Below are 8,780 nucleotides of genomic sequence, written 5' to 3' on the forward strand. Positions count from 1 at the left end.
GGCTCATTTAAATTATGCCTATATGTGACATCGCCAAGCAATAGTAAGGTAGATAACTGCTATAAAGTTAGTTTATAATTCATTTTAGTCCACATTGAAACTGTGAAAGTTCACAAAGTGTTCATAATTGCTCCAAAATGGTGGTGTAGTGTAGTTCATTGCTGTTTCCTGTTCCTCTCTGTCTAAAGCGTAGGTCACAGGGAATTTCAGGTGCTTTGGCTGTTTTCTCCCTGCTGGAGTTTATAGTGTCTATCTGTGTCTTATCTTTCACCTGCAGAGCTGTCTGCCTGGGCTGCCGTTCCACCCGAGGTGAGTCTATAGACTTAGATTTCTGTCCATTTTTTTTTACAAAATGTTGTAAATCTCAAGGTTATTTACATTACCCAGGTACTCTGATATTATGAGTTAAGTACATATTTCACAAGTGGAATTTCGTTCCAAAAGTCTCACTTTGGGGTCATACTGTATGTTAACAGAATATGTAATTTAGCCTATTAAATACAAAAACTGTGTTTCAAGTGAGAATTAGGCATGTCTGATACCAAAAAAGAAAGGAAATGATTGGCTACTTCACCCATATTTAATAGAATTTCAGTACTTAGCTACTCATGCCAAAACATGTATTAACTACTGAAAACACTACCTAGATTTTAATTTAGTTAAACTACCACCAAGCTACTGCAAAATATAGTTAAATTACTAGTTGAACTACATGTAGTTCACTACTCCCCAACGTTGGGCGGGCAAGAGGTCAAAAAGACTCCCATGGTACAACTAAGAGATAACCAGTCATCCTAAACCACAGAGAGGGGAGAAATATACCAGCGGGTCGAAAGAGAACAGTCAACACGCTTGCTTTTGGGGTTGCCCTGGGCTCAAAGAAAGAGTATGGCCAGACTAGCAGCCAAGGAGAAATCTTTAAACATAGCCATCCTAAAAAGAGAAATAACAGAGGGTTGGTTGTAGGATGACCATGTTAATGTCAATGCCAGGGAATGGCAACAATTACATAATACAATTACAAAATACATAGAAAGATCAACGTATCAAAATAAGACTACATATGCTTGTATTTATTTATTTTTAATTTAAAATACATTTACTTTGTGTTTTAAAGTGCAGGAATACGTTAGCAGGTAGGCTGACTGAATAGCAACATTCTCAATAACGGTTACAGAAATGTTTTACTTGCTGTGATATGTTGTTTATCTACCTTACTTGAGCAAGTCCCTCTGGATAAGAGTGTTTGCTAAATTACCAAAATGTACATGTATATATGAAAATGATCCAAAATAAACCATAAAGCACACTGGGTATTATTATTGGCCTTGTTTTGAGGCGTAGCTGTAATGGCTGTTGAAGGGAGTAGACCAAGGCGCAGCGTGGTTAGTGCTCATCTTGTATTTATTAAACTAAGAATGCTATAAACAAAGAAACAAAAACGACAGCCCACAGTTCTGTCAGGTTAGACAACTAAACATAAATAAACCACCCATAAACACAATGAAAAAAAAAAACTACTTAAATATTGTCTCTAATCAGAGGCAACGAGATCAGCTGCCTCCAATTAGAGACCAACCCCAAACAATTCCAACATAGAAATAGATACCCTTGAATAAACATAGAAATAGAAGAACATAGAACATAACCCAAAAACCCCAAAACACACAGACAAACACCCCCTGCCACGCCCTGACCAAACTACAATAACAAATAACCCCTTCTACTGGTCAGGACGTGACAGTAGCTCATTAGAATAATACTCAGCATGCTTTGCAATTTTTCATTGGACACTCTTACAGGCTGACTGCGATGCAAGCGTTGCAAAATAAATTTAGAAATCTATGTTATTGAATTATTGCACCCACACTGCTCACGTGCGCCCACGAGTGTCTGCGTTGCCAAGGGCTAACACGGAACCCAAACCGGCTGCGCGCGTGCGCCATCGTGCATACATTTATTTTGTCCCCCAAAACCAAATGTGATCAGGACACGCAGGTTAAAATATGAAAACAAACTCTGAACCAATTATATTAATTTGGGGACATGTCAAAAAGCATTAAACATTTATGGCAATTTAGCTAGTTAGCTTGCACTTGCTAGCTAATTTCTCCAATTTAGCTAGCTTGCTGTTGCTAGCTAATTTGTCCTGGGATATAAACATTGAGTAGTTTTTTTACCTGAAATGCACAAGGTCCTCTACTCCGCCAATTAATCCACACATAAAATGGTCAACCGAATCGTTTCTAGTCATCTCTCTTCCTTCCAGGCTTTTTCTTCTCTTGACTTTATATTGCGATTGGCAACTTTCATAAATTAGGTGCATTACCACCACTGACCTCATTCGTCTTTCTGTCACCCAAGTGGGTATAACCAATGAGGAGATGGCACGTGGGTACCTGCTTCTATAAACCAAAGTGGAGATGGGAGAGGCAGAACTTGCAGTGCGATCTGCTTCAGAAATAGAACTGATTTCTATTTTATCCTTTGGCAACGCAGACGCTCGTTGGCGCGTGCAAGCAGTGTGGGTGCAATTATTGAATAACATAGATTTCTAAATATATTTTGCAATGTGATGTGGTCAGCCTATTACTCTCTTACTGACGGTTGTGGCTGCTTTGCGTGATGTATTGTGGTCTCTACCTTCTTGCCCTTTGTGCTGTTGTCTATGCCCAATAATGTTTGTACCATGTTGTGTTGCTACCATGTTGTGTTGCTACCATGTTATTATCATGTTGTGTTGCTACTATACTGTGTTGTCATGTGTTGCTGCCTTGCTATGTTGTTTTACTGTAGGTCTCTCTTTATGTAGTGTTGTGTTGTCTCTCTTGTCGTGATGTGTTTGTTTTGTCCGATATTTATTTATTTATATATATATTATCCCAGCCCCCTGTCCCTGCAGAAAGCCTTTTGCCTTTAGGTAGGCCATCATTGTAAATAAGGATTTGTTCTTAATTGACTTGTCTAGTTAAATAAAGGTTAAATAAAAATAAATAAAATAAAACAAATGTACATATACATTTATATTTAGTTCATTTAGCAGACACTCTTATCACACCATAGTGCAATCAGAGTTCTGTTACCAATGCAGGGTGAAAGGGGGCAAAACATTTTTTACTGCTATAAAAAATGGTATAGAAAAGTATTTTATATTTAGAAAATACAAATTACAGCTATCAAAAGTATCTTGTTACAAAATACATTGGAGTATAGATCAGCACAGTGTAATACAAATACTCAGAAGTAGTGGAAATAAATATTTCAAATACTTGTAACAGAGATACTGCCCATCTCTGGTCAATGCCCTAACGAGCTAGCAATGGGGTCGGTAGGAGCTGCCCAAAGGCGCATGACCATAGGACGCGTTCCAGAGAATCGGCTGACAGAGGTGTGACTGCCCAGTTAACAATGAGCACTCTGGATATGTTTTGGCCATCGCCTCATTCACAAGGCGCTCGCAATATGTCGCTTTGTCAAAGGCAGCCATGCTCCTGCCATTCACATCCCGACCGGCGACACTACAGCTGCCAGTCAGAGGTCAGGCTCTTTTTAAACATTAAGCCAGCTGCATGCCTACTCCCTGTCACGACTTATTTTTATATTTATACATTTTTATCAAGACGGGCTTGTGGGGCAAAGTGCAAGCCTAAATTTCAGAGGCACGGAGATGGTATGGAATTAAAGTAGAAAGGTGCAAGGTCCCATGGGTGAAGACCTATGGGCAAACCGGCTCTCCCATCCCAGTGAGGAAGCCCTCTTGAGACAGAATGCAGCACGCTCCCCAAACCTGTGAATTGAGACAAATAAAGAGGTGTAATGGGTTCACGCTCAAAATTATGTTGTATAAAGCTTACTTCATTATTCAATGTTAAATTGTTTTACTGCATCAGGGATAGCCCTTATGCAGTAAAAATGTTAAAACTTTGAATAATAGTAGTGGTTAGCACAGTAGAGAACGCTATAGCCACGGGGTTGAGATGCGTTAGCTAGCTAACAGCTACCCAAAGGTGTGCTGTAGCTAGCTCAGTGTTTAGCTAGAGTGGTTGGGATAGGATAGTGTTAACCCCTTAGGTTAGCTTACTCCCGCGACCGCAGAGCCTTGTGACTGTGTCTGCGGTCTAGTTAGTGCCTGAGACTGAATGCAGGTTAACTAGGTGAGGGGGAGAGCTAGCAAAGCTACCGTGTTGCAGGTAGAATTGTGTGGTCAGTTAGCCTGGAGCCTCGCCGCGTGGGCTACTCGAGTCCCACTAGCTAGCTACAGTAGCTAGCCGGAGGTGACCGAGAGGTAGAAAGAGGGTTTCTTTCTACACAAGCAATACCACCGTTTTGCAGGTAGAATTGCGAAGCTAGTTTGCTTTGCAGCGAGTTAGCCAAGTTAGCTTGTGAAGAAGAGCACCACCATGTGGTGGTCTCCAATAGAGCTGCTGGTTTCGATTATACGTGCAACTGTCCCAGAGTCCCAGAAAGAGGACTGATAATGACCAGCAGGAGATAGGGATACAACGTATACTTTATTGCCAAACCGAAACAGACAGGCACACACAGCAAACAAGAAGAGGAGACTAGTTATTGATAGTGCGTCACTAACCATATAATCACTAACACATGGTTGGGAAGTCCAGAGTGGAGGATTGTCCTTATAGGAAGGGTCCAGTGTTGAGGTGGTGCAGAGTTCTTCTGACCTGTTGTCTCTCTGCACCCCTGTGTCCAACTGAAGCGCAGACTGTGTTGGAGGTTTGAGATCCCCACCAGGTAAAGCCTATGATTTGTTGGCCAAGTCACATGACCCTAGCCAGGGAAGAGTGTTCTGGAAGGGCCCTAAGCAACCCCCTAGCAACACAGTAGCCAGGGCCAGAGGTGTGAAACCGGGGGATGGTAGCATCTGCTGGGCTGGAGATTTTCTAAAGTTTGTGCCTCAATAGCTAGGTTTCCATCCAATTGGCGACAGATTTTCATGTTAATATTCTAAAATCTGCATTTAAACTATTCCCAGGGAGCTAGCCAAGTTATCATCAGCCACTGATGGCCTAACCAAGTCCCAATAGCTAGCGGTGAAGATAGCTAGCAGAGGTAAAACATTTTTTGCATTTCTACAGAAAATAAGGTACTACTCAGCCTCACAAGGGTGTCCGAAGTCCCCAGCAGTGAGGACCTTGCAGGTTGCCTGTGAACTATTGAGTCAGACTAGTCTCATAGACTATATGTAACATAGTAAACATAAATCCAGGACACTCAAATTAGTATGATATGTTACCTTTGGTATGGTTACATAAGATAGAAGGCAAAAACAAAAGGAAGGTGGTTGGTTGGTTGGGGTGGATGAGCGGGCATATAACATGAATATCTATTGTTCCAAAGGTTGCGTGCTCAAATCTCATCATGGGCAATTTTAGCTAATTACCAACTTTGTAACTACTTATTACTTTTTAGCTACTTTGCAACTACTTAGCATGTTAGCTAACCTTTCCCCTAACCCTTTTAGCTAACCCTTCCTCCAACCCTAAAATGTACCATTTTAGTTAACCCTTCACCAAACCCTAACCCTTTAACCTAACTCCTAACCTTAAGCTTAACCTTAACCTTAACACCTAACCCTGACCCATAGTGCTAGCTAACGTTAGTGTTAGCCACCTAGCTAACGTTAGCCACAATTCGTAACATAATGTACGAATTGCAATTGCATTCTATCTCATGTGAATTGTAATTCATATCATACGAAATGGATGATGGACATCCACAAATCAATACATATAATATGAAACGTAACATATCATACTAAATGAAGTGTCTAGGATTTACGTACAGAATAATACGAAATGCTCTCTGACCACTTTGGTAAGTGGAGAAAATCGAGAACCAGTCGCGTAGAGCTCTTCAATGAGGAAGTGAACATGGACAGTGAGTGGGAGAGTATCGCTTTTATACAGGTTAAGGGTGCACCCTATTTGCTGCTATCCTAGTCTCCAACAGACATTTGTGATTGGCTACTTCAAGTTGAGACTTTCGGAACAAAATCTCACAGAATAAGTCATTGAAACAGATCTACATATAAGTCTTATCATAATGTAAACATAAATATAAAACTAAGTCAAGTATGTTCTGGCAACTGTAAGAGTACTGAGCATGGCACCTCAAATAGAAGGAGAACAATCAAGCTGAATGAAACTAACTGTTATCATCATGTTTACATCAATACACTGTATTTTTGTTTAAGCGAAGACTTGAAATGGACTTAAAATGGACATGTTTGTCTTTTAGCAAGTGACCATCATTGGGGATGAAATACCGGTACCTCATGGCAGGTATGGTATCATAATGACTCCAAGCAACGCACCTTTCCCTCCACAGAACAACTACGAGACATGACATCTTTGCCGGTTGAATTGCAGGGTTGCCACATGAAATAACCTTTTGTTGTTAACAACTCTTTATTGTTATCACTTTTTAAGGTATGACCCTGGTGCAGACAGTGTTGAAGAAACAAAAGTATATTCTTTAAACAGGGGCAGGCAAACGACAGGTCATGGAAGGCAGGGGTCAATAATCGAAAGAGGGTGTAAGGCATCGGAACAGCAGGCGGGCTCAGAGTCAGGTCAGGCAGAGGTCGGTAATCCAGAGTAGTGGGGCAAAGGTACAGGATGGCAGGCAGGCTCAGGGTCAGGTCAGGCAGGAATGGTCAAAACCGGGAAATTAGAAAACAAGCACTAAAGCACAGACAGGAGCAAGGGAAAAACGCTGGTAGGTATGAACGAACAAAACGAACTGGCAACAGACAAACAGAGAACACAGGGGATACGGGGAAGATGTGCGGCACCTAGAGAGGGCTGGAGACAAGCACAAAGACAGGTGAAACAGATCAGTGCGTGACAGTACCCCCCCGTAGAGACGCCACCCGGCGCATACCTGGTACATACTGTATATGTTTTACTGTGCCGACGGAAGCCACTCCTCAGCAAAAGGCACATGACAGCCCACTTGGAGTTTGCCAAAAGGCACCTAAAGGACTCAGACCATGAGAAACAAGATTCTCTGGTCTGATGAAACCAAGATTGAAATCTTTCACCTGAATGCCAAGCATCACGTCTAGAGGAAACCTGGCCCAATCCAGGTGGTGGCAGCATCATGTTGTAGGGATGTTTTTCAGTGGCAGGGAGTGTGAGACTAGTCTGGATCAAGGGAAAGCTGAACTGAGCAAAGTACAGCGAGATCCTTGATGAAAACCGCTCGGGACATCAGAGTGGGGCGAACACCTTCCAACAGGACAGAATACTTTCCAAATGCACTTAATTATTAGTGGCCTTAATTATTAGTGATATTACATTTTTGTACCGGAGCTCCAGTGCTTGCGTTGACATCGAAAAGCAGTTTACTTCAAAGCAGTGTGTCGGTGCCTGTATCACTTTATAAGAAGTATGTCATCAATGATGTCCGAAGCATCATTTGATCACATCCTTTTTCAAACTGTACATTATGATCAAATAGCCACAGTAGCCTACTTAACCACTGTTAAAACTGTAACTTAAAGCAGACACAGTCTCAGTGTTCACAGTAAACGTGAGCCGGAAGTTGCACAGAACTTTCAGAAGTTTGCGCTCAGCAGACCTGAAATTTGTCATTGCCGATTTGAGGGAGCATTGCTGGACATTGGACTTACAAATATAGTTCAGGTTTTGTACTTGTAGTTTCATCTGACATGAGGTATGAGGTCGAATTCCGGTAAAGGCACGCCGTTTTGAAAATTGTTTTATGTGAAACCACACTTTCTGCGCGTTGTACTTAAAATATATATTTTTTAGTATAGTATAAGCTTCTGTCTTAACCATCCTAAATAATGCCATAGATTCACAGTTTTTGAAAAATAGACAACTTGAAGGCTAAAAAATAGAAGCATGATGTGAATCTGGTTTCCAATTGATTGTAAGCTACTAAACCCAACCATTTACTGCTGCGCCACAGAGTTTTGATTGAAATAGTGGGGGGAGGGGGGAAACGCTGCTATTTATTGTTGACCAGCAGATGTCACTAATGTGTATTGTGAACCGATAATGAAGTTCTGAGTAATTAATTATTTTTCTGCACAATTTGGTAAAAGCCCCCGAAGCCTTCAGAAATCCTTGATTTCCCATCACTACTCTCCACAGTGTAAAACAATAACTATGGTTGTTAACTCCAACACTGGGGGTTATTTTACACCACTGAGTGCTAATATCACTCTTACAGAGTGTCTATCATTTGATGCATCCCAAATGGCATCATATTCCCTATACTGCACTATTTCTGACCAGTGCAGTATAGAGGATAGGGTACAGCTCTGGTCAAAAGTAGTGCACTATATAGAGGATAGGGTGCAATTTGGGACATAACTATAGTCAAGGTGATACATGTCTTATGATGTCCTGTGTTGTATTCTCTACAGACTGTGGACTACCCAAAGGGTCCCGAGGGAGCAGGGTTTCAACAGAACCACCTGCCTCCTCAATACACTGCCTGAGAAACGGGCCTCAGTGAATACATTGCTATTTTTCTTGTTGAAATCATGTTAATAAGGAGGGGCTTTACCTAGCAGAGACTTGTAGATGACCTGGAGCCAGTGGGTTTGGCGACGAGTATGAAGCGAGGGCCAGGCAATGAGAGTGTACAGGTCGCAGTGAAGGGTAGTATAGGGGCTTTGGTGACAAAACGGGTGGCACTGTGATAGACTGTATCCATTTTGTTGAGTAGAGTGTTGGAGGCTATTTTGTAAATGACATCGCCAAAGTCGAGGATCGGTAGGATGGTCA

This window comes from Salmo salar, chromosome 06 (assembly GCF_965601325.2).
Source record: "Salmo salar chromosome 06, fSalSal1, whole genome shotgun sequence".
NCBI classification, from domain to species: Eukaryota; Metazoa; Chordata; class Actinopteri; order Salmoniformes; family Salmonidae; genus Salmo; species Salmo salar.